General features: G+C 40.7%; 1 protein-coding gene, 1 long non-coding RNA gene and 1 other non-coding gene across 8 annotated transcripts in view; 1 reads left to right on the top strand and 2 right to left on the bottom strand.

Annotated features, from left to right (window-relative positions):
• The window catches only part of GNG12 (G protein subunit gamma 12), a 211,790-nt gene extending 189,530 nt beyond the window's left edge, over positions 1 to 22,260 (bottom strand). The window contains exon 1 of one of the 6 annotated variants that reach the window (XR_002781738.1): positions 22,067 to 22,260. The gene's annotated coding sequence lies outside the window, so the exon portion shown is untranslated. Of the gene's footprint in view, positions 1 to 21,774; positions 21,854 to 22,066 lie in introns of those variants that run through there. The other 5 variants (XR_002781741.1, XR_002781737.1, XR_002781739.1 and 2 more) reach the window with 5 other exon arrangements.
• The window catches only part of LOC111743504, a 59,162-nt gene that overhangs the window by 22,036 nt on the left and 12,402 nt on the right, over positions 1 to 24,724 (top strand). The gene's annotated exons all lie outside the window — the stretch shown is intronic.
• On the bottom strand, positions 2,188 to 2,306 carry LOC111743538. The gene has a single exon (XR_002781748.1). It is a non-coding gene; the product is annotated as a 5S ribosomal RNA (ribosomal RNA).

Genomic DNA, 24,724 nt, shown 5'->3' with positions numbered 1-24,724 from the left:
CCCTTGCAACTGGTCCCTAATTCTGGAGATATCCAACCATTGGCTTTCTTTGATTCTGTTCCCAGATGGTCAAATAAATACTTAAGAAAATCTTATCATCACGTATCTTCACTCCATATCTGCTTAAGTGTAGACTATGCAACAAACACTGTTCTAGGCTTAGCTTTCATGACTGTCCATTGTGACAGCTATTCTCACTTTATAGCTAAAAATAATCTCTGCCGTTTAATCCATTAAGAAGTCTATGGAAAGCCAAATGCTATTGTTTTTTGGTGCCCTAACTATGTTAGGATCAATATATCTGTGATTCTTTTGATCTTTACCTCCTTTTGTTACCTTGGGGTTATAAGATGGCTGCTAAAGCTTAAGAATTTATTTCCGTGTTCACAGCAATAAAAAAGGAAAAACTATCACCTGACACCATCTCTTTTATTGTCTCACCAATTCAGTCCACCCTTATATATTAGGGTTTCTCTTGGCTCCATTCTTGGTTCTCTTGTATTCTTGCCACAAACGTGCACTCCATTTAGGATCTCATCCCATGGCTTCTCTGACCAGCCACACCATGCTGATGACTAAGCAATCTATTTCTGACCTTATCCTCTTCCCTGAGCTCCAGCTTCTAATCTGCACTTGAATATCCATCAGGCCTTTCAAAGGGAACATGATCAAAAGAATGTTCTTTATCTTTTCCTTTTTACATCTGTCCTCTTCTCATATTCTTGATTAATAGCATTGCCATCTTCCCGTTCTTTTACACTAGTGCCTCCAAATGTCTCTCTTCAGCTTCCTAGCTCTCTGCCTCTCCTCTACTCCTCACCAATATCTGATAAACCACTAAATCCTGTCAGATCTCCCTCGTATAGCTGCAGTCTCCTAAAGACTCCCTATTATTCTGCTTTAGCTCAGGTCCATATCAACTTTTATCTCCCCCAAAGCCTTCCCTTGTCTTCACATGTAGTTAGGTGCTTTGTAAGGGCAGCCACAGAAGACTGGCTAAGAGTGTAGAGTTTGAGCCCAAGTTCATATTTTGGTTGTGCCACTCACCAGCCACATGACCTTGGGCAAGTTGTTTAAGCTCTTAGTACCTGAGTTTTCTCATCTGAGAATGAGGATAATGATATTGCTTACCTCTTAGAGCTATTATTGTGAATAAATAAATTAATGCATGCAAAGCATTTTGAAGAGTGCCTGGCTCAAACCCTGTGGTATTGTTATTATCATTAAAAATCACATATGTGTATTAAGTGTTTAGCATAGTGCTGAGCTCATGGGGAGAGCTCAGTAAATGTTAATTACTATTATTTTCATCTGTGCTGTTTTTCTAATTATGCATTCAGGGTCCTATTGAAGTACTTCTTGCTGTGTTTTATAATTAATCTCTTAATGTCTGTCTCCCTCACTAGACTCTGGACTTACCCCAAGCAGAACACAGACCATGTTTTAGTCATTGCTGTACATGTAGCATCCAGCACAGTGCCTCATGCAAAGCAGAACACTAACATATGTTTTCAAGTAAATAGGAAAGACAACAGTTTGTGTAGCTCCCAATGGCATACAAGCTCCTGACAGTGTATGAGTTTTTGATGGTACGTCAGTTCCTTTGCTCTAATTTTGCCCTTCTCTTAGGCCTCAGTTATTCCCATCACTTTTGCACAAACGGCCACATCTAACTGTGAGTGTGACTGGGATATCTGGTCTTTATATTGGGCAGTCATGGGCCCAACTTAAAACTCCATTTCTTTGAAGGAGAGAAATAATATCGGCAACTAGTGGCCTCTTCCATGGATATTAAAGCTCTTCCTCTTTTTTTTTTTTTTTCCTTTGGAGTGGAAAGGAGATGATGGAAAATAAAGGAAATGATATCATAAATATAAAAAAGAGCATAACTTTTTCAACATGTCAATGACATTAAAAAAATAGGGGAGAGGGTATTGCTCTAGATTAAAAGAAACAAGAGTCATACAACCAAATGAAATGTGTGGCTCTTTCTTAGATCCTTATTTGAATAAAACAAACATTAAAAAGACAATTGGTGAATTTGAAAACATTCTGATTTTTTTTTCTTTTCTTTCTTTTTTCGTTTCGTTTCTTTTTTTTTTTTTTTAGGCGAGGCAACCCTTGGTTGACCTCACAGATTACAAGGAACTTGTCAGTTTACAATCCTTTATTTTTAAAATTTTTTTATGCCTACAGCACCTGGTCTTCCTAGGTGGTCTCCCATCCAAGTACTAACCAGGCCCAACCCTCCTTAGCTTCTGAGATCAGATGGGATCGGGCTTGTTCAGGGTGGCATGGCTGTAGACTGATATTTCAAATGTGATAACCCACTATGAGTTATGATGTCATACTTTGGATGAGGTAATGGTATTTTTCTTTTAGAGCTGTATATTTAAGTATGTAGGCATGCTTACAACACAATATCTTGGATTTGCTTTAAACTACTCCAGCAAGAAAAGGGAGTGAGGAAAGATGAAACAATCTGATAAAGCCTTGATAATTCTTGAATTACCTTACTTTGGGGTATACTAAAAATTTTTTCACAGTAAGAAAATTCAAACAAAAAAAACCCCAAAAACTTCTCAACCCTCGACTAGCTCAACCCTGTCAATGGAAAGATTTCAGTCCAAGAATGAAGGTAATAAATGAAGACACCATTTCTTTGAAAGCTCCAGGTCCTTACAGGGCTCAGGGAATGGCAGGTAAAATCAATACATGTGCCCTTATGACTAAGCCTCTCTCTAAATGCTCCCTGGGGGCATGGTTCTTTTTTCGGATTACAACAGCACTGACATTTTAAAAAAGAAAAATAGCCCAACAAAACACTTATCATGCTGGACGTGTTGCTGGCACACACTAAGAGAGAATCAGAAAACTCTAGCCCAGCCACTCTCCGGCAGGTGCTGCCTCCTTTTCTCCTCAGAATATGGAAATTATCTAAAATCCAGAAGAAAAATAATATCATCTGGGGGACGATATGACCCAAGGCAGGTCATGGCTGTTGAGTTTTTGTTCCAAAAGGAATAGGTGAAAGTCATATTTACTTGTTTCTAGGGCTGCTCTGTGCTACTCCACAATCAGCCAGGGTATAAGAATAACATTTGTGGCCACTCTATCTGTTTTGTGGTGCTGGGAAGTTTCAGGGCAGGCACAGCTAAGAGGGTAACAATTTCCATGCTGAAAAGGTCACCTGTAAGTGGCTCTCAGTCTTAGCAGCAGGCCTGATTTTCTCCTGATTACAGTGTTATTGGCTTTCAGAGGAAATGAGAACCAAGAAGTACTATACTCTCTGTGTGGCTGATAAAAAGTTTTTTATACGTGCCGTGTTAGAGATATACTATGGCACAATGTTTATGATAAATTAAGTGAATGCAGTTGCTCAGGCATATAAACCCATATATGCTCATGTGAAGCCAGCGATGTGTATACAAACATTTGCCTTAAATTAATTTCAACAAACACTTCTCGAATATCAAGTTGTGCCAGGTATTGCCCCAAACACTGAGGAGGCAGACCCGAATCTTGCCCCCAGGAAACTGAATGTCTAGGCTTACTCTTGTTCTTTGAACATCAAAGCTATACAGTATTATAAAATTCAAGTTCACTTTTTCCTTGAGAGACACTGCGCCCTGCTGCCCACCCAGTTCTGCTTATTGCCACATATTATATCCCCCACCGATATGTATATTTGACAGGCGGTCCTGGCCAAGGTCAAAGACTCATCTGGAATAAGATTTCCCAAAGTGTCTTTTACAAAAGACCAGGCCTATGATCTGCTTCCACACACTATTCCATCTATTAGAGATCCACATTCTTCATTAGCACGTTAATGTTTCCCAGACTTTGCAATAAAGAAACCTATTTGACGCAGTGTTTCCCATACTTATCTAACCTCAGAATCTTTTTGTCAAATAATTCTTTTATTTTATTTATGTTTCATGAAACATTCTTTGGGAAATGTCAATCCAGGGGCACACGAAACCATTAGAATTGTTGACTCTAGTCTAAATTAAACAGAATAGGAATGTGTCCAAGTAGGAACCACTTTTGTGGTTCTTGGACTTTTGACTTACTTAAACCTAAAATCTGAGAGTCTGTAAATCTTATAAGACTTTTTTAACGGGCTTCTTGTTGTTTAGCTTTTTTTCAAGTTAAAGATAATCTTATGCTTGGATACCTGAAGATCTGTCAAAATGAATCAAATGTTAGGGAGAGTAGAGAATTGTGTCAAGCAGAACCACTGTGCTGCACCATTCCTTGGGTGGGAGGGGTGGCCCTGGTGGTGGTTATTATTCATATATTCACCATGAGAATGTGCTCCCTAGATTTTTGTGACATTGACATTGTATTACACACTGCACTCACAGCCTTCCCACAGGCAGGAGGATTTCCTGCCTGTGGGAAGGCTGTGAGTGCAGTGTGTAATACAATGCATCCCTGGTGTGTAATACAATGTCTGGGACATAGTAGGTACTTGAAAATTAATGAATAGATGAATGAATAGTTTAGCATCAGGTACCATGGTCATTTGCCATTTGTTCTTTGGGGAAACCAAGAAGCCAAACAATGTAAAGCAGTCTATAATTGAAAACTGGCAATCACAGGATTTATCACACCATAACTATCACTTGTAGGACTGATGTAGGACTGAAGCAGAAATCAGGCTCCCAACAGAAACATGCTGGCTAAATGCACTTCTGCAGGCCAGCTCTAAAATTAACCTTAACATTTCGGATGAAGGGGTTCAATCAAGAAAGATCCTCAGAATTCGTTCCATGAAGCAAGGTTCATGACTAGTACATGGATGACATTCCAGCTAATTCTAGCTAAGAGATTAAGGAAATGGGGGTTGGGTAGAGGAAGGAGGAAAGATAAAAGGCTGGAGAGACCCTGAGAGGGACCATCTGATCATTAGGAGATGGATCTCTTTTCAGACTAATAAGTTCCTGAAAGTTTCAGAGGGGTAGAAAGAGAAATACAAATTGATTTTTATCTTTGAACATCTAACTCAATTTTATTTCTCCCTGTATGACTCAATTCAACTTAAATAGTTAAAGCTTAACTCCAGTTTTTCTTGGAGTTGTTAAGGAAAATAATTAAATATAAAATTTTCTGCCAACACAGTGAATCCTAAACCATACTGTGATGCATATCACAGGCAATGTGCTAAGAAAATTGCCAAAAGAGACACAAATATCAAGTTTTTACATAGCCAGGCAAATACAATCTATTGCACATTAATTGTCTTCATTAAAAGAAAAATAAAACTTCTATCATTATGAGAAGTAAGAATTTACATCATAGAGCCAAGTGGTAGGTTTAAACTCTCAAAGACAGGTATCACCTCCTTGATATTCACATCTATAACACATGGCTCTCAGTCCTCCAAGGAAAGCATTCTTGGAATACAAACCGGCAAGTAGCTTATTTAGCTTTTTAGAAGATTTACATACATCTCGACGAGACAGAGAAAGCATTTATAACATCAAGTTTTCTAAAGAAAATGTTAAATTGAAAGGAGGAAATTTCTCTTTTTCTGTTGGCTAGAGGACGATTTATTAATTTAAAATTTTTCGCATTTTATTTTATTGTATTATTAGTTTCAAGGATACAGTACTTTGTTTAGACATTTATACAGTTTATTGCTCTATCACCTCTCTGACTCTACACATAGCCATTACATTACTGCTGACTACGTTCCTTATGCCATGATCCCCATTCCTGTGACCATCTATCAACTACTAATTTGTACTTCTTTAATTTGATTAAAAAAATTTTTATTTGCCCTTACAGAGTTTCTGCTCTTGGATTGTTTCACAATTCCAAGAATTTTCAGGGTGCTATATTAATTTCTTAGGGCTGCTTTAACAAAGCGCCACAAACTGGGTGGCTTACGACAATAGAACTTCACTCACAGTTCTGGAGACCAGAAGTCCAAAACCAAGACCTGGGCATGGCCATACTCTCTCTGAAGTTTCCAAGGAAGGATTCTCCCTTGCTTCTTCCAGTTCTAGGTAGCCCCAAGTGTTCTTTTGCTTGTGGCAGCATAACTCCAGTTTCCATCTCTGTCTTCGCATGGCCATCTTCCCTCTGTATTTCTTTTCCTCTTATAAGGACACTAGCTGTATTGGATTGGGGCCCACCATTATCCAGTATGACCTTGTTTTAACTTGACTATATCTGTAAAGACCCTATTTACAAATAAGGTCACATTCATAGGTACTGGAGATTAGGACTTCAATATATCTTCTAAGGCACACGATTCAACCCATAACAGGCATAAGATATGTATGTTTAACAAGGGCTGAGAAGTGTGGAATGGTGTCCTGTCCTAAAAAGCCACTGAAAAATCGTCACCGCCTTCAGATTCAGTGACGCTCTTTCATGCCATGCTTGGGACATAGAGATTTTGCTGGCACTGTTTACAGTCCAGAAGGCACTTATCATTTTGCAGGTCTTGTCTCCTCACCTCTGTAGCATTCCAGGAACCACAGGTAGGTGCTCTCTCCTCTGTGGCTCTGACATGGCGTGTGTGGTTCCCTTTATCCTAGAGTCCATAGACTCTCTGCCCTCACCCTCTTCTTCAAGTCAGCCTGGAATGTCTCTATCTGGTGTAGAGAATAGCCTTTTCTCTTCAAGATTCTCCATGACAAACTATCTTAGGGGGAGATTTTCAGGATTGTTTTGTCACCAGTCCTGCTAGATTCCTTCCCAGAGGCAACTAGCACACAGCTGACTACCTGTTTCATTGTCAGTATACAGAGGAAGTTACATATGATAGATTGAGATATCAAAACTGCCAAAAATTGAGGTATTGAGTAAAAAGAGAATGTCCTCTTTTAACAAAAAGTTTAAAAAAAAAAAAAACAGCAAAAAAATATTGATCTCTCCTCTCTCACAGAGGTAATTCTTCTCTTCTTGCCCCAAATCACTCTGGGTTGATATTGCCTTTGGATGCACAGCATGAAGAGCTGGTTGATCCATCATTTCTTCCCCACCATTTCCTTTCTTCATCCTCACAAGGAACATTATTCCAGTGTTTTTCTTGCTGTTCACTGCTTACAAACCAGTTTGCTTCATTACGAGCCATTTTCTCACCCAAACACATACATCTTCTTTACCTAGATCCTTTTCTGTCTCTTACTTAATTATATCATGAAATTTTTCTCTCTCCAGACTTGTCATGAGTGCAAAATGACCCTAATTACAAATGATGGGCATAACGATATTCTAATGACACACTTACAGCTAAGAAAAAGAGAGCGTAAGTGTTCAGGGAAAATGAAGACATGATAATAGCAGTGCCATCACTTGCAAAGTCCTTCAAAGTCCTCAGAAGTCTCCTTCAGACTCTCCCAGAAAGTTTGCGTCTACTTCTCTATCTTTCTCTAATCATGCCTGTCCCACTTTAAGTAGCACAGTACAGGATAAGTAAATTCAAGTATTCGCCCATACCATTTGATCTGTGGGAAGAACTTTAGAGATAATTCACACTGAGGAAATTAAGACTCAGAGAAATAAATGTACTTGCTGAAGAACATGGTTAGCAGATGAAGGGTAACAGAATATGCCACCCCAAAACATGCCAATTTGTCATAATGATTATTCTGAGCTGAAAGCAATTGAGAAGAAGCAAATAGGAGAAAAGCCCTCTGCCTTCTCCCTACTCATCTAAAAGCAGGACACAAATTTATAAAGGAGTCTCTCCTGCTTTCTCTACCTGGAAAGACAAAGCTTAATTCCCAGAGACAAATGTAGATCCTTATCAATGGAGAAGACACAGACATAACAAAACTTACTCTTTTTTACCATGCTTTTTTTGATAACCTCCCATCACTGGCATTCCCTATACTTTTTTTCCCTTTGTCTTGAGCTGAAGATGGTATTTAAACCAGGGTTCTAAGGCACCTCAGAGAGTTATTCAATTTTCCCTGAGTATCTTTCGTGTATGTGTGAGAAATACACGTGATGTATATACGTTAATGCACTTCTGTTTGGTTTCCTGCTGTTAATTTATCTTTTATTACAGGGGTCTCAGCCAAGAACTCAGAAGGGAAGAGGGAAAATCATTTTCCTCCCCTATAGCAGTGACAGGATTTGAACTAGGCCTCCTTCCTCTTCTCTGAGTGCTCATACTAGCACAAAACATGTTGTCCTCTTATACTTCGAAGCCTAATTTTTCTGTCTGATTTGCTAATACTGGTGGCCAATAGGGTTTATCCATTCATTCAGCTAATATTTACTGAGTCCCTACTATGTACCAGACACACAGTGTTTAACATAATTAAGTTCTGGTGGTACAGAGGTGAACAAGACTGGCATACTACCTGCTATTGCTGGGCTTATGTTCTTCTGAAAAAAGCACAAAGAAAAGCAAATAACTAATTAAATGCAGTGTCTCATGTGGGAGTTGATAGGTTTATAATGGGAGCACTCAACAGTGTTTACTTGGGACAAAGCATCCCAAATTGAAATTTAACATTTTTATAACAGCAGTATTTTAGCCAGATTCAGATTCATGTCTACATTTTGGTGCTCAGACAATATTGTCTGTGAAATCATTAAGTATCCTCTATCTCTTTTCCTCCAGCTCTCAGCTCTGCCTCCCTCTGTAGTAGCTTCATGATTATTCAGGTCTCCTCATCAAAATAAAAGGAGAATCACAAGTAGCTTACCTTTACCAGCTCAATAACCCTAGTGGAAAGAGAAAGCCTCAAGATGGTTTGGTTGGCAGAGACCTCAGGTAGGGTTCCCATTGGCAAAGCTTGGGCTCTGTGTCCATCTCTCGCCTAATCGTGTAGCCAAGAGAATGATACGTTTCGATTGGTGAATCCTAGTAGTCATCTCCTTCCAAATACTTTTTACTATATTTTTTAAGTTAATTCTTTGGTGGTTTCTCTAGGATTCACTATACACAACTTAGAATCAGGACATTAAATAAAAGTAGAAAAAAAAATATTCCTCAAAGGAAATATTAGGATGCCAGTATCATGAGAGGAAATAGATACCGAGTAAGCCCAATATGCAGGGAGCTCTGAGGGTCAGGAACCGCAGCTTTCCTTTCTCAGTTCCCTGAATCCAGCACGTAGTAAGTACTGAGTATATAGTGAATGACTGAACTCAGATATGTGTGATCCCTGAGTCATACTTTCTACTATCTAATTATGGAGAAAGAGCTGGATTAATTTTAGGAAATAGGAAGCAGTCTCTAAGAGAAATATAAGCCGCTTGTTCTGATTGCTTTCTCCTTCCTCTCTTCCTCCTCTCTCTCTCTCTTTCTCTTTAATTATAATACCATAATCATAAAAGTAGATCTGAATAATGATTTAAGCATAAACAAAGAAAATGAAATGTTGTCCCAATCAGAGATCAATCTGGTTCCTGCAGAACCAGAGAGAGGTAGACCAGGAGACTTATAACATAAAGAGTGAGGGTGCAATACAGGAAATTTAACATTGAAGAATAAAAGAGTTAATGGCAGGGTAAAGGCAAAATAGGTGGCTAATGGGAGATCTTTGGAGTAAAAACAGAAAGGGGAGCAATTCGTATTGCTTAGGGGGTGAGATTCAGATCGATGCATGAATTTTACTTGGAGGCAGATTCTAGCTTGATATAATGAAGTCTTTTTTTTTTTTGGTGCTGGCATTTTATTTATTTATTTATTTATTGACATTTTATTATTATTATTTTTTAACATTTAAAAAAATTTTTTCCTCCCTCCCTTTACCCCCCTCCCCTCTGGTAACCACTAGTTCATTGTCCATGTCCATGAGTGAAGAAGTCTTTTTAACCATTACATAGTCTTATGAAAAATATGTGTATGATTATAATAATAACAGCTTTACCGTTGTCTTAGTTTAAACTTCCCCAGAAGCCAACTCTGGGACAAGTCGTTTATTTGGGAGATGAAGGGGATCATGGGGAATAAACTAGGGGCAGTAAACTAGAGCGTGTGAGAGAGGCTACGTGGTCAGGAAAGGCTACTTAATCAAGCCAGCCACCACTGTGGACAGCTGGAGCTTCATCCTGTGGAACTTCTGCGAGCAATGTGAAGCATGCAGCTCAAAGCCATTCTGCTCCTGGGACAAGGGAACAGAGATATTTAAACCCTGACCCCTGACAGCTACTCCCAGGGAGCATTCATTCTCTGCCTCCTGGGTGGCAGTGAAGGCTCCAGCTGCAAGAGAAGCCAGGACCCGGTCCGAGGAAGTCAGGTTAAAGTGCACTAAAATGGTGGAGATGGGGATCTGGATGGGGCACCACTACTGCCAGTTACGCATTTATTGATTCTTCCCAAAAGCCTTCACTGAAAACATGGCCCTACTGACACCTTGGTTTTGAACTTCTAGTTTCCAAAACTGTGAGAGAATAAATTCTTGTTGTGTTCAGCCACTCAGTTTATGGTAATTGTTTTATAGTAATTTTTGTACTGAAATTAATACAAGCTATGTGGTTAAAATGTCTCTGAGCCTTAGTTTCTTCCTCTAGGAAATGGGAATAGCAGCAGGCACATATAATAGGGCTCTCTAAAGCAGCTGGTTCATCAATGTGAGTTCTATTCCTGAAGACGTAGAGGGAAAAGCCACCTGCGGCCACCTGCGGCAACCCTGCATGGGCCTCTCTGCTACTCATTGGGCCTGTGTGAAAGGTCAGCAGCTCCTGAGTAAATGAGCTCTGGTCTGTTGGTGTGAGCATGTTCCTCTTTTCACTACTGGGGCTTCCTTCTGGTTCTTTCTTTCCAGAAAGAGAAAAACATCTGGGGGCACCAATTTCTCCTGGAAACCAGACTCGTTTAAGCTGGCGGTAAGTGGATTGCTGCCCACAGGAGGGCCGCTGTTTGACGTCAGAGCCGGCTGGGCACTAATTAAGGGGTTACTGTGTTTACGGGAAGATAGGAAAATAAATGTCAAGACTGCAGTGCTCCGGCAGCTGTTTCACAGAACAGAGGCCAACTGTGACACCTCTTATCTGAGAGTGTAGAGGGTCTGACTGCTCAGGGCCACCGGGTCGCTCAAGTGGTGATGGCATACAAGGCCTGGTGCCCAAGAGGGGAGCGGTCTCTCTGTTCTCTCAGCTGCTCATCTTTTCCCCATGCGTACTTTGTTACAGGAGGGGGAAAAAAGAAATGAGGAAAATTATCTAGTTAATTGAAACATTTATAAAGAAGCCACGTTTCCAATTTCTAGCCCGGCTGCTCATGATCCCCTGTGATCCCGCTGTTGGTATTTGCAACTGATAAATCAGTCATTCTAAACAGGTCCTAAGAGGCTGCTTGGATTTGGAGGGACAGGAAATTAAAGAGACTTGGGAGGGAGGCTGTCAGCCCACACTCCCACCCTGGCCCCCTGCCTGGCAGTGGCTATGGTGGGAGAAAGCAAAGCAAATGGAGGAGGAGAGCCGGGAAACTGAGGGCAATATCCGGCACTCAGAGAGCCACCAAAGACCCAGGTAGACCCCAGCCAGGTCTGATGGTGGCAGTACAGGAATTGATTGCCCAAAGTGCCTAGTCTGAAGCTGGCTACAAATCAAAACCTCATGCTTTCTGCCAGACTCTGAGTCAGGACTTTAATTAGCTAGGAAGGTCGAAAGGACTGAACCCCCACACTGTCATCCTGACCTATAGTCCCTAACTCTGGAATCCTTCTGTGGCGTCGAGCCCCTGGATATCCAACACAGAGCCCCAGATTCAAAGGGAAATGAAAAAACGGACAATTGGAAAAAGGGAGGTGGCACCCCCCAGAGAAAAGCAGCTCTCAACAGGGCACAGTTCTGAGGAAGGGACTCTGATGAGAAAATCAGTCTGGCACCTATTTGGATTTAGCAGAATTAAACTAAAAATTAATTGCAGATATGTTTCCCAAAATGTTTCCATTTTTCTCATGTGTGAGGACTGAAAGTTTAGCAAGAATTAAAATGATAACTATTACAGGTACCACTTATGAAGTGCTAATACATGTCTACAAGTCTGCATACATTTTCTATATTCCTTACAATAACCCTGCAACGTAGGTGTGATTGCTCTCTCTGAATAGATGAGAACAGTGAGGCTCAGAGATCTAATTAAAGTGTCAAAGATCACATGATGTGTAAGTAAGCGCAAGAGCCTGGAATCAAATTCAGCCTGATTCCATGGTCCATCATCTCTCCCTTCTCTTGGTGTCCCAGTTATCTATTGCTGCGTAATAAGCCATCCCAAAAGTCAGTGGAGTTAAAACAACTTTTTTATTATGTTTATGACTCTGAGGGTAAGGATTTAGGCAGGGCACGGTAGGGATGGCTCATCTCTACTCCGCAATGACTGGGGTCTCAGATGGGGTGACCCCAAGAACTAGTGATAGCTGAGATAGTTCTACTGGTGCTATATGTCTGGAGTCTTAGTCCTGACTTCCCACTGGGTTCCTTGGTTTTTCTCCACATCACATCTACTGATATCTAAAATCATTTCTTCGCTCACATAGCCAGTGCTTGGATTTGAATGGCTAGAACAGCATCAATTTCCCTCTCTACCCAGCCTCTCTGTGTGGCTAGCTTGGGGCTTCCACATAGCATGGCAGCCTCAGGATAGTCAGACCTTTTATGTGGTGACTGGCTTCTCCAAGACAGATAGGAAGAGGCAGGAATTAGAAGGTGCTGGGTTTTTAAGTGTTAAGCTTAGAAACTGGCACAGTATGACTTCTGCCATAATATAATGGCCGCATGAGTCACAGAGCCGGTCCAGATTCACTACTACCTCATTAGACGCTCTGTGAGCATCCTCTCCGCTCCTTACCAGCAGCCGCATAACATAGGAGCTCTTTCCCTTAAATTAGACTGTTTCGGATGACAATAATAATGCCTCAATTTTGATTAGCTTTTTAGACTTACAAAAAGCTTCCAGCTGAATCTCTTATTTGAGCCTCACAATAAGACTTTAAGGTGAGCAGAGCAGGTTGTACTATACTCATTTTAAGAAAATCAAGAAGCAAAGAGGCTCACCGGAGATATATGGTGAGAAAATGCCCAGCCTCCCCAACTCCTCACAACCTTTTAACTACAGCAACAATGAGCTTTCTCTGCCATACCTTCTGTACTGCTAATGTGCTCTCATTTGTCATATATCATTTTCTACAGCTTGAAAAAAAAAAGCATTTCCAAAGGACTTTCAAAATAATGGCTCTGTTAATAAAATAACAGGCTGGAAATGATAACTGCATTTATTAAATTTAATGATGAAGAAAGATATGTGTTTTTCCTTAACTAAAGTTAAAAATTTGTTTACTTGGTTTTTGTTGAGGTAAAATTCACATAACATAAAATTAACTTTTTAAAGTGTGTAATTCAGAGGCATTCAGCATATTCACAATGTACAATCATTACCTCTATCTAGTTCCGAAACATTTTCTTCACCGTCAAAGGCCCTGTGTTCTATAAGATTTATATAATAATTTTGCCTCATATGGAAAATCAAAATGCTTTGCAGGTAATTATTAATGCTAGGTTTTATTAACATGAAAAATACTCTGTCTTTGGATTCAGACTGACCTGGGTTTAAATAACAGCGCTTCAATTTTCTAGCCTTGTGGATTTCAGAAAGGTATTTAACTGAGCCTGTTTCTCATTCCTCGTAGAAGGGAATAATGATGTCTACTTAGAAGGAAAATTATGAGGATGGGTGAGATAATGGACTTCAAGCACCTCTTACAGGGCATGGTTCTCAGTGGTTGCCTAAAGGATGGTAGTTGTTATTCATAGTGTTAATGACCAGAAAAGAGTTATATCTCAGGAAAACCATTGTAACTGCTGGTCCTGAGACTCCCAGATGGAAACTGGAAGTGTGGATCTAAATGATTTCTATGTTCTGATATTTAAGATGATAAATATCTAACGGGTCTATCTTCCGTTCCTCTCTTTAAAAAGCCTCATTCCTTCTCCCTACTCACCTCTCGACACACAGTGAATTTCTCATCTTGATCAGAAAAACTTAATTTTTTCAATGGCTTTATTGAGATAGACTTGATATGTAATAAACTGTACATATTTCAAGTATACATTTTGATGTTTTGACACATGTATACGCTTCATCATGATCAAGATGCTGATGTATCATCACCCCTAAAAATTTCCTGATACCCCTTTATAATTGTCTCTCCTATCCTTTTCTACCCTCTAAGTGATGTTTGAGATGTCCCCTTATGTTATAGTTTTATTATCCAGAATATGTAGATACACGGGTTTCCTCAGGGCGGGGACTACATGTATTTTGCTCATAATTGTATCCCCAGCAACTAGTGGAATACAGGAAAACAAATATTTGTTATATTAATGAATAACCTCTTTGTCCCTCTACTCCTGAGGCAGTGATACTTAAGCTTTGTTCTCTGAGCGCTATGGTGATCGATGCCAAGACAGGAGAGAGCTCTGGGGCCAGGAGTGTCTGGGAGCATTTCACAAAGGAAGAAAATTGCTTTGAGGCTCTGATGATGAAAAGAGCTTGCTGAGGAGGGCAGAGCTAATGGCTTGAGCACAGGCCAGGAAGTAATCTGGGAAAGATGAGAAAGTATGGAATGGATCTGCGACAATGTGGTGACCGATGTGACTGACAAGTGATAAGGATTAGGCTCCTGGAGCTGCAGGGAACTGGAGCCTTTGTGAAATAGGAAAACAAAAATAAAAACAAAGCAGGAGCTGCTGGTAACTTGGCTGAGAATTAGAAGACATTAGAGTTGGCATAGATATTCAAGATTAGACAAAACTCTATAGTGCAGATGAAAAAGATGAACTCCAGAGAAGTGAGATAAATTTCTCCAGCTCTCATAGTAGAATAGTGGGAGAACCAGGGAGAATCCAGCTTCTTCTTTGCCTGCTTTACTCATTCATCTTTTACGATTTATTTATTTACTTAATTTATTTACTTAATTAATTTATTTTACTTAATTTATTTAACTTAATTGAGTTCCTACAATATGCAAGCACTGTGCTAGGCACTGGGATTACTGGGATGAAAAATACAGTCCCCGGCAACGATGAGCTCATGGTCTAGTGAAAAGACAGAAAAGGTCAGAGCGATGCAGTGTGAGAAGAATTTTACCTTCTGGTTATGGCTTTCAAGATGGAGGAAGAGGCTGAGAGCTAAGGAATGCAGGCAGCCTCTACAAGTTGGAAAGGGTGAGGAAACATTCTCACTTAGAGCCTCCAGAAAGGAATGCAGCCTGCCAACACCTTGACTTGAACCCAATGAGACCCATTTTGAACTTCCGGACTACACAACTGTAAGATAATATACCTGTGTAGTTTTAAGCCACCAAGTTTGTGGTAATTTGTTATAGCAGCGATAGAAAATTAATACAACCTCTTTCTAGCTATAGAACCTTGGAGATAGTAACTTAAATTCTCTGAACAACTGTTTTCTCAATACATAATAGTAGTACTTAACCCTTGACTCATTGTGAGGAATAAATGAAGGACTAGAAATAAAATGATTAGAGTGATGTCTGGTGTTATGAATTAGATCCCTCACCCTCAGTTCCTATGTTGAAGCCCTTACCCTCGGTACCTCGGAATGTGACTGAATTTTGAAATGGGGCCTTTAAAGAGGTGATTAAGTTAAAATAAGGCCAAGAGAATGGGTCCTAATTCAATTGGACAGATGTCCTTATAAGAATAGGAAGTTTGGACACACAGAGACACCAGGGATACACGCACAGAGGAAGGGCTATGTGAGGTCATAACAAGAAGGTGGCCATCTGAAAGCCAAGGAGAGCGGTCAAAAGAATTCAAATCCGTTGAGTAACCTGGAGTTGGACTTCCAGCCTCGGGAACTGTGAGAAAATAAATGGTTGTTTCAGCCATCAGTTGTGGTACTTTCTCATGGCAGCCCAAGCAAATGAATACATCAGCCCAGGTCTGCCCGCAGGTTGGAACACTTGGGATTCTGTCTGCACCTCTTTCAGACTCTATCTTCTGATATACAGTAGGATTTCTCAGGATGTGCTGCTTATTTTGAGAGACATGTTCAGAGTCTCTGGACTACAGAGTGAGTGAGGGTACTTCAGCTATCCATCTATGAATATTTTCCTCTCTGGCTACACTCAGAGGATATAAAAAACCATCTGACAGATGAGGGCCCCGGCGGTTACCATGGTGAAGTGGAGCAGAGCCGAAGACTGGGGTGTGTGTGTCACTGTCTGATACTTGAGCCCAGTGAAATGTCAGCTTGGCTTGTGTTCGTTTCGGACAATATTTTTATCCACTTTTTTTTTTTTTTTTTGTTAACCCAGCTAAGTCATTTAAAAAACTTGTCTAGGTCCAGTTCTGATCACTGGGTGTTTTCACCTTTAGATAGAAAGCTCTTTGAGAACAAGGACTGAGCGTTTTCTCATTTCATTCCCTCTTCCTGGCCCTATCCTTCCCTCCTTCACCCTTCACATTCCCTATAGCATTCAAACCTGTGTCTGTCACTGAGCTGATACTCTAAAAGTATTTGTCGGGTTGAGTTGAATTAATTAACCTTTAGAGATATTAGGTTTTCTTGTTTGCTTCTGATTTTAAAAAGCACTGACAATCAATTTCACTAGGAGTGTATAGTTCATTCAAGTGGCGAGATCTGATATTTGGTTTGTGGTCACGGCAGGACTGAGACGTGTGAGCCAAGCAGAGGCCAGCGCCAGGAGCTGAGTGCACAGACAGGGCCTGAGAGCAAGGGCTGTGGACTTGGCGGGACCTGGGTTCACATTTCAGGGCTGCAGCGAACTCCTTGTGTGTCTTGGGTCAGACTTCACTTCCCTGGCCTTTTTCATTGTACTCAAAATGGGGGTTCTAATACTTGATTCATGGGGTTCTTACGAAGCTTACTGGAGATGGTCCAGGTAAAAGCCCTGCTTCTGGTGGTCAGTTAACAGCTAACATTGTTATTATAACACTGGGCTTAGTCTCCAACTCAGCGAGTTTGGGCACTTGTTTCCTGATCTCTAATATTCTGGGAAACCTTCTCTCTCTCACTATAGTCATGTCTTGGGGTGGGTGTGGACAGACCACAGACCTGCATCTCCAGCCAGTCCATCCGTGGTTTCCCTTCAATAGGGAGGCTTCCAGAGGCAGAGATGGCAGAGATGTCTGGGGAAGGCAAAAAGTGGAGACTGGAGAAATTTCCAAGGTCAGGGACCTGACAGCCAGAGGCGAACCAGCTCAGACCAACCTGGAGGCTGCAGCTGCCCATGGGGCTGGGTGTGAAAAGTAGCCTCTTGAACATGCAGTGCCAGGCTCTGGAAGGAATCAGCTGGGAAACAGAGACTCCAGGATTACCCAGAGAGCCAAGAGCAACGGGTAGTTGTTAGGACACAGCTGGCTTTGCCCCTCTGCAGGCTCAGTCCGGTTTCTCTCTCCTTCCTTCCCTTCCAAATCTTGATTTTTGCAGAAGCTGAGTGGTGGGGTCTGCTGGATCCTTTCATATTCTCTGGCGGCTCCAGCTCCAAGCTTCAGAGCCCTAAGTGGAAGCTTTCCTCTTGCTTCCACCCCTGCAATCCCTACCCATCCTTGCACCCCCACCCCCACCCCACCCAGTCACTCTCCAGGTCACAGAGGGGCACTTGGGTTGGATCTATATGCCATGAAGGAAGCCATCAGCAAAGGGGTTTACATCAGTCCTTAAATCCTTCCAATAGCAAAACCCCCCAGCATTTATTGCATTCTTACTATGTCAGGCACCTTGCCAGGCACCTCAATCACTTTATGTCATTAATTTCCCAACAATTATAGGAAGTACTTCTTTATTGTGATTGAGAAAATCAAGTCCAGAGAAATTAAGTAACATGCTTGAAGCTTCACAGCAAAGCCAGGGTTTGAACCTATCGCCATAACTTCAGAGGGTGTCCCCTCAGTGTGGAGAGGCAGGATGAGGAGAACAGGGGTTTGGAGACAGTGTGACAGTTTGAAACCTGGATCCACCACTTTCTGACTAAGCAAATGTGGGAATATTTATTGATCTCTCTGTACCTCGGTTTCCCCATCTGTAATGATGGGGATGATGACAGTATTACTTCCGTCACAGAACTGTCAAAGGGTTATACAGGTTAATACATGTAAGGTGCTTAGGTAAATATCCAGCATGTAGTAAGCACTCAATACACGTTTGCTATTATGATTAAGCATGACATCAGGGTGGCCTCTGTGTCATGGTGACTTCCCTGGAAAGCTGCCTGAAATCTCTACATCGGAGAGAGCCTGGGGCTTCCCCAGATCACAGTGCACTCTCTGGGATGCCAGATGCGTTTTCTCCCACAGGCCTGGCCAGGATCCAACAAGCCTTCACGAGGGCGAGAATGAGGCTGGGGCGGAGGGAGACCCCATCCCTTCTCTGCTCCGCTTTCTGGCCTTTCCCCTCTTACACACTTAGTTTTGGCAAAATGAATCATGAGAAGGAGCTGAATACCTGGATTTGCATCCTAGCTCCACCTTTTACTAGTAGTTACACTTGTAGACAATTTTTTTTAAAACCTACTATGCCTCAGTTTCTTTGTTTGTAAACTAGAAACTGGCAAAATGGAGGGCAACGAGAGGGATAAGGGCCTGATGGGGGAAAGCCATGGCCCCAGTGTCACTGCCTTCCTAATAGATTTGCCCTAGAGAAGAGCTCCTTAGGGCCTATGAGAGCTGAACTTCTTTGAGAGAGTCCTCATCTGTGGTCTCCTTGATATCTTTAAGTTCCAAACACTCTAGACAAAGTCAAGATTTAGTACTGAGCATGACTAATCACCAGGGAAATGTAAATTAAACACACAATGAGATATTATTATCTCACGCCTGTTAGAATATCTATCGTCAATAAATTAACAAAGAAAAAGTGTTGGCTAGGATGTAGAGAAAAAAAAAAAACACCTGTGCACTGTTGGTGGGATTATAAATTGGTGTAGACCCTGTGGAAAACAATATGGAAGTTCCTCAAAAAATTATAAATAGAACTGCCATATGACCCAGAAACTCTACTTCTAGGTACTTAAAAAAACACTCTCCCCCCAAAAAACTTCAAAAAAACAAAACAAAACACTAACTTAAAAAGATATATGTACTCCCAACCACTGCAGCATTATTTACAATAGCCAAGACATGAAAACAGCCTGTGTCCATCAGTGAATGAATGGATAAAGAAAATGTGCTACATTCCCAACTAGATAAAGTTTTCCCAAATGCTGTTCTATGAAACACACATATGTTATAAGACAAAGATCTGCCAAATAAATGTTATTTGGTCAAATAAGCTTAGAAAGTGCTGTACCCCATATTTCTCCCCTCTCAGGTATTACAAGATATATTATTTGACTAAAGGCTCTGAGAAGTCTTGCAATATAGAAATCTGCCTGTTTAACTGATTGCCCTTGGAACTATTTTCTTATATAATAGAGGTATCTCTTGGTACACAATTATTTGAAAACTGCTGAATTACACTGTGAGCTTTTTGAAGGCAGGAGCCATGTCTTGTAAATATTGTCATCTCCTAAGTGCCTAGCAAGTTTTGTACACATAAACATCGGTCAATAAGTTCTCTGCCTATTTTTTTTCTTATTTTTCTGAGGTTTATTTTCAAAAGAGCAAAGGCTTAATTGTAACTTAATATTATTGCCTGTAAGTCATAATGAATTTATTTCCCTCTTTACCAAGATTAAACCATGGCAATTTGTAATGATTTATTCACAAATATGATGGAATCATAGGATTGATTCTAATTTAAGCTCTGTCACTCTCTAGTTCTGTGGCTTCAACCAAGTTACTAATTTTTGGATGGCCTAAGAGCCCTTGATTGCTGCCTGCCAAACTCCATTCTTCTGCAATCTTTTATATCTCCAGAGATTGGCACCACTGTAAACTTATTTGCTGGAGACAGAAACCTAGGTACCATTTTGGATTCCATATTCCCACTCTCACCCAATCCACTAGCAATTACTATTGATTCTACCACCAAAATACATTATATCTTAAAGTTATCGAGTTCTCCCACTTCAATTGTCAATTGGATGGGGTCACCAACCATTATCTCTTACCATAACTAATAACCACCTCAACAGTTGCTTACTACTTGTTTGTCCCCTCCACCTATAATCCGTCTACCACAACATCAGCCAAAGTGATCTCAGAACAGAGATTCTTAGATTATGGCACTCTTCTACTTAAAAATTCTTCAACCTTTCCATTGTATTCAGAAAACAATTCAAACTCTTTATCATGGTATGTATATCTTTGCTAACTTTTGCTGCTGCCTCTTGTTCATTCTTTCTTTGCTCTCTGCATCCCTGATATATGAGTTGTCTTTCATTTTTCCAGACAATCCAAGCTTCTGTCACCTAAAAATCCTTACATATATTAGTTACTATGCCTGAAACAGTGGTCAATCTACTCTTAACATTCAGGGCTCTTTCTTATACTTTCAGTTTCAGCCTAAATCGTATCTCCCGACTGTCACCAGGCAAAGTAGGTATCTCTCTCTTCCCTAATTTTTCTCTATCTCTATGCCTTGTTCATTTCCTTTAAAGGAGCACTTGTCACCATTTGTTTTCTGTGTTGGTTTTGTTGTTGTTGTTTGTGTCCCCAATGAAATACAACCTCAATGAGCCAGAGACCACGTCTGTTCTTTGTATTCCCAGCACCTAGCTGAATGACTGCAAATACACAGAAGGTGCCCATTTAAAAAAAAAAAAAAAAAAGCTTCATTTTTCTCAATTTGATAAACATGAATATTATTTGTCTTATTTTTAGTTGAGCCTTACCACATACCTTTAAACTTGCTCTAAGGAATAAATTCATACAAAAACTATTTACTGAGTCTGTATAATGTGCAAAGCATTGTGCTAATAAGTGTGATACATCTCCAAGGAGAAGGCATTCTGGTGCCGTGGAGGGAGAAGTCTGGGCATTGGAATCAGAAAGACCTGGATAGTACCAGTTCTTCTCAACCCTCACTGTTCTGGTTAAATGTTACTTCTCCTGGCCTTCTCCCTTCAAAAACAAAAACCAAATTATTATCTTAGCTGTCCTACTTATGTGCCCCCACAACACCTGATTCCCATATCCTAGCATTTATCATTGTAGGTACTGGTCTGCTTACTTTACTTTAGTTTCCATCAGATTCTTGGGGACGATTTCTGTCATGCTCACTTTTATTATCTGTGCCCCATGCCCCCTCGGCTGCATGAATTGGAAAGTCTAAAATTTCATGTGCTGCCTTGAAATCTTTGAGACTCGTAGGGCCCCAAAGGCCTGACTGTGAGTTTCAGTGCTCTTGCAGGTATGCCTCCCATCCAGCAGGAAAGCTTCTCTTTCCAGCAGAAACAGCTGCACCCCACTCAGTCTTCAACCTAATGAGTTTCAGTTTCCTGACAGCCCACAGAATTATTTAAACAGTCTGATCACATCCTCCCACAGGAAACAGGAATCACATCACCCTCTTTTTACAACAAAACCTGCCTCCCAGAGACCCCGCTTTTCACTCTGCTCCCCCCAGTGCAGCTTCTGTGCGATCCTGCATGGTGTGCAGCCTCCTCCTTGGCTGGGCTCTGAGTTTGCGTAGCTAACACAGTTGTCTCCATAATCCATGGGGGTTATGTTCCAAGCTGAAACTAAAAATAGTTCCAAACCCTAAGTATTGTTTTTCCCACATACATATTTATGATAAAGTTTAATTTATAAATTAGGCACAGTAAGAGATTAATGGCAATAACTAGTAAAATAGAAAATTATAACCATATACTGTAACAAAAGTTATGAAAATGTGGTCTCTCTTAAAATACCGTATTGTACTATACTCACCCTTCTTGTGATGATATGAGATGATACAGTGCCTACGTGATGAGATGAAGTGAGTGAATGACGGCTCTGTGACGTAGTGTTGGGCTGCTACTGACCTGACCACATGTCAGAAGGAGGATCATTGAACCACAACGTCATGTCTTCCACTCACAAATTTAATGACTTTTCCATCTTAACTAAGTATTTATCATGCATTGTGGCCATAACTTTAGCAGTTTAGGTACAACAGCAAAACTAGCGGAAATATCTTTTTCCTTGCTCCCTATTTCACAAATAGAAGATTTGTTCTTACCTTAGATCTTAGCAACCTCAGCATGTGATATATATATTTTTTCCGTATGAAGTAGAGAACGTTTATCTCTTCACTTAAAGGAAACAAAGACTTTACCGCTTCTCTTTGGCATATTCGAATGGCGGGCATCATTACTCTTGTTCTTTGGGGCCATATTTTAGTAAAATAAGAGTTACTGGAATAGCACTGCGGTATCACCACAGTCGATCTGATAACTGAGATGGCTACCAAGTGACTAACAGGCAGGGGACGTACACAGCGTGGACACGCCGGACAAAGGGATGACTCACATCCTCGGTGGGAGGCAGTGTGACCTCGCGAGATTTCATCATGCTACTCAGAATGGTGCACGATTTAGAACTTATGAATTGTCTGTTTTTGGAATTTTCCCATTTAATATTTTTGGAGCATGTTTGACCTCAGGTAAATAAAATGGCAAAAAGCAAAGCCGCAGGTAATGGGAACTACAATAAAATAGCATAGGCCTCATCTGTCCAGTATCAGGTGTTGTATGTTTGTATACCCTTAGAACCCCAGGGCAAGATTCCCTCCCTCATCAGAGGGGTAAGGAAAAGGTAACGAAGCACCCATACCTACTTACCTACACACACACAGACACACCAAGTAAGTAATCATGCCCTGCACAGAATAGGCTACACATTTTTCTCAATCATGAATATGCATAAAAATAGGCCTCAGAGTTTTAAACAATGTTAATTCTGGGTCCCACTCTAGGTCCACAGAATGAGAATAATAGTGGAGAAGCCCAAATGTGTATATTTTTGTAAAATGTCATTACTGATTCAGGTAAATATCCAAGACTAAGTGCCACTGCGGTGATTATGTGGTAATCATCTCTTGACTGTCTGACTTATGGGGACCTTCGTGCCCTTTCTGGTGAGATGGCTCAAAGGACAACCCTGTCATCCTGGAGGGAATGTCTGACAGAGACTCTTGCCCAGGGATGACCAACATTTAGCCACAGCTTTCAAAACCCTCCTAAAAACCTCTGCAGACACTGCTAATTGATCATGGCACTCTTTCTAGCTAAGCCTGGCCTCTGCCTCAGAATCCTCATCAGCTACTACCAGTTGATGAATGCTATTGTGAGAGACGAAGCCAATTTTTCCCCTCTGCCCAGCTGTCCCTGATTTCTGCCCTGTGATGAAGAGAACTCTGCTGCCTGTGACTACTTTTGTAGCTCTCCCCTTTGCAATTCCCCTCTCAGTACCAGGGTATCTCAATGGAAGAATCCCTTCTCTCTCAACTCCTACAGTTGGCCTACCCAGGAGCCAACTCTCCAGGATATTTTTTAATTGTTTCAGGCCATTGACCATACCACTTTCTTACCTTTAATGACCTTTTTTATGCGGTCTTAGTATGTCATACTATCATTATATTCCTCTGCGTAGATGTAAACCTCTGGTTTAGATCCATATGGAAATAAGCATATGTAATAAAATTATCTGGTATAGTAGAGAGAACTCAGGATTTGGCATTAAGATGGGATTCCCTGACTCAATCTTATTGAGTCGTGAGACTATAGGCAAGTGATAACTGTACTTTAGTTTTATTTGCCAAATAAGAACAACAATATGTCTGTCCAACATTATATAATGTTACATTTGTAGCATACATAAACACATTTGAAAAGTTAAAACTTTAAGGTGTTTAATAGCAGTGTGTAGCTATTTCCTGACTCTGCCAGAAAAATTTCCCTCTTTTTTCCAGAGCAGCTAACTAAATAGGGCACCTTTTCCAAAGAAGCAGCCATAGCACACATTCCATTACGCTAATGTACATTCAATTAGAATGTAAAATGGGAACCATCGACTTTGAGGTGTTAACGAGTTGCCACTTAGAAGGACCAGGGAAGCAAATTAAGTGTACATGCATAAAGCATCAGAATTGCCAACTTTCTACCCGACTGGAAACTGGGCTGTTCAGGTCCTCTCCTCTTTTTCTCATCCACCAATATAGAAGCTCCAGCTGGAGCATTTGGTACAGTGAGTAATCCTGGCTTTCCTGCTGTACCCCGACCAGACCCAGCTCACTCCAGACTATGGCTAAGCGAATGGAGCTGAACGTGTCCTGTACTTGGTTTCATTGGCAAGAGGATGGAGGTGGGTTGGCCACAAACGAGGTAGAATATCTACTTCACTCTCACTGGAAAACATGCCTAAAAACCTTCCTTCTCTCTTTGCTGGTATACAGAAAAGAGTTTTGTTTTGGGGTGGGGAGCGGGGAAGAATGCTCCCTGCAATATTATAAATAACATTCAAAGAGTTAAAATAATGAGAATTAATCATAAAATAAGAAAAACAGAAAACTGATGATGATGTTATGTAAATAATCAACTATGTGCCAACACTGTGCCAACTGCTCCAGCTATTTAGTCATTTTAAAATTTAAATTCAAATAAAAAACCTTATATGTAGATGGTTTTCAAAGTTATTTCTAACATCGCTAGCTATTAGGGAAATGCAAATCAAAACCACAATGAGATACCATCTCACACCTATAATCAACAGGACAAGTAATAACAAATGCTGGAGAAGATGCGGAGATAAAGAAACCCTCATATACTACTGGTGGGACTGCAAATTGGTACAGCCACTATGGAAAACAGCATGGAGGTTCCTCAAAAAACTAAGAATT

Source organism: Pteropus vampyrus, unplaced genomic scaffold (genome assembly GCF_000151845.1).
Source record: "Pteropus vampyrus isolate Shadow unplaced genomic scaffold, Pvam_2.0 Scaffold115, whole genome shotgun sequence".
Classification (NCBI taxonomy): Eukaryota; Metazoa; Chordata; class Mammalia; order Chiroptera; family Pteropodidae; genus Pteropus; species Pteropus vampyrus.
This window is presented reverse-complemented; position numbering and strand designations above follow the sequence as displayed.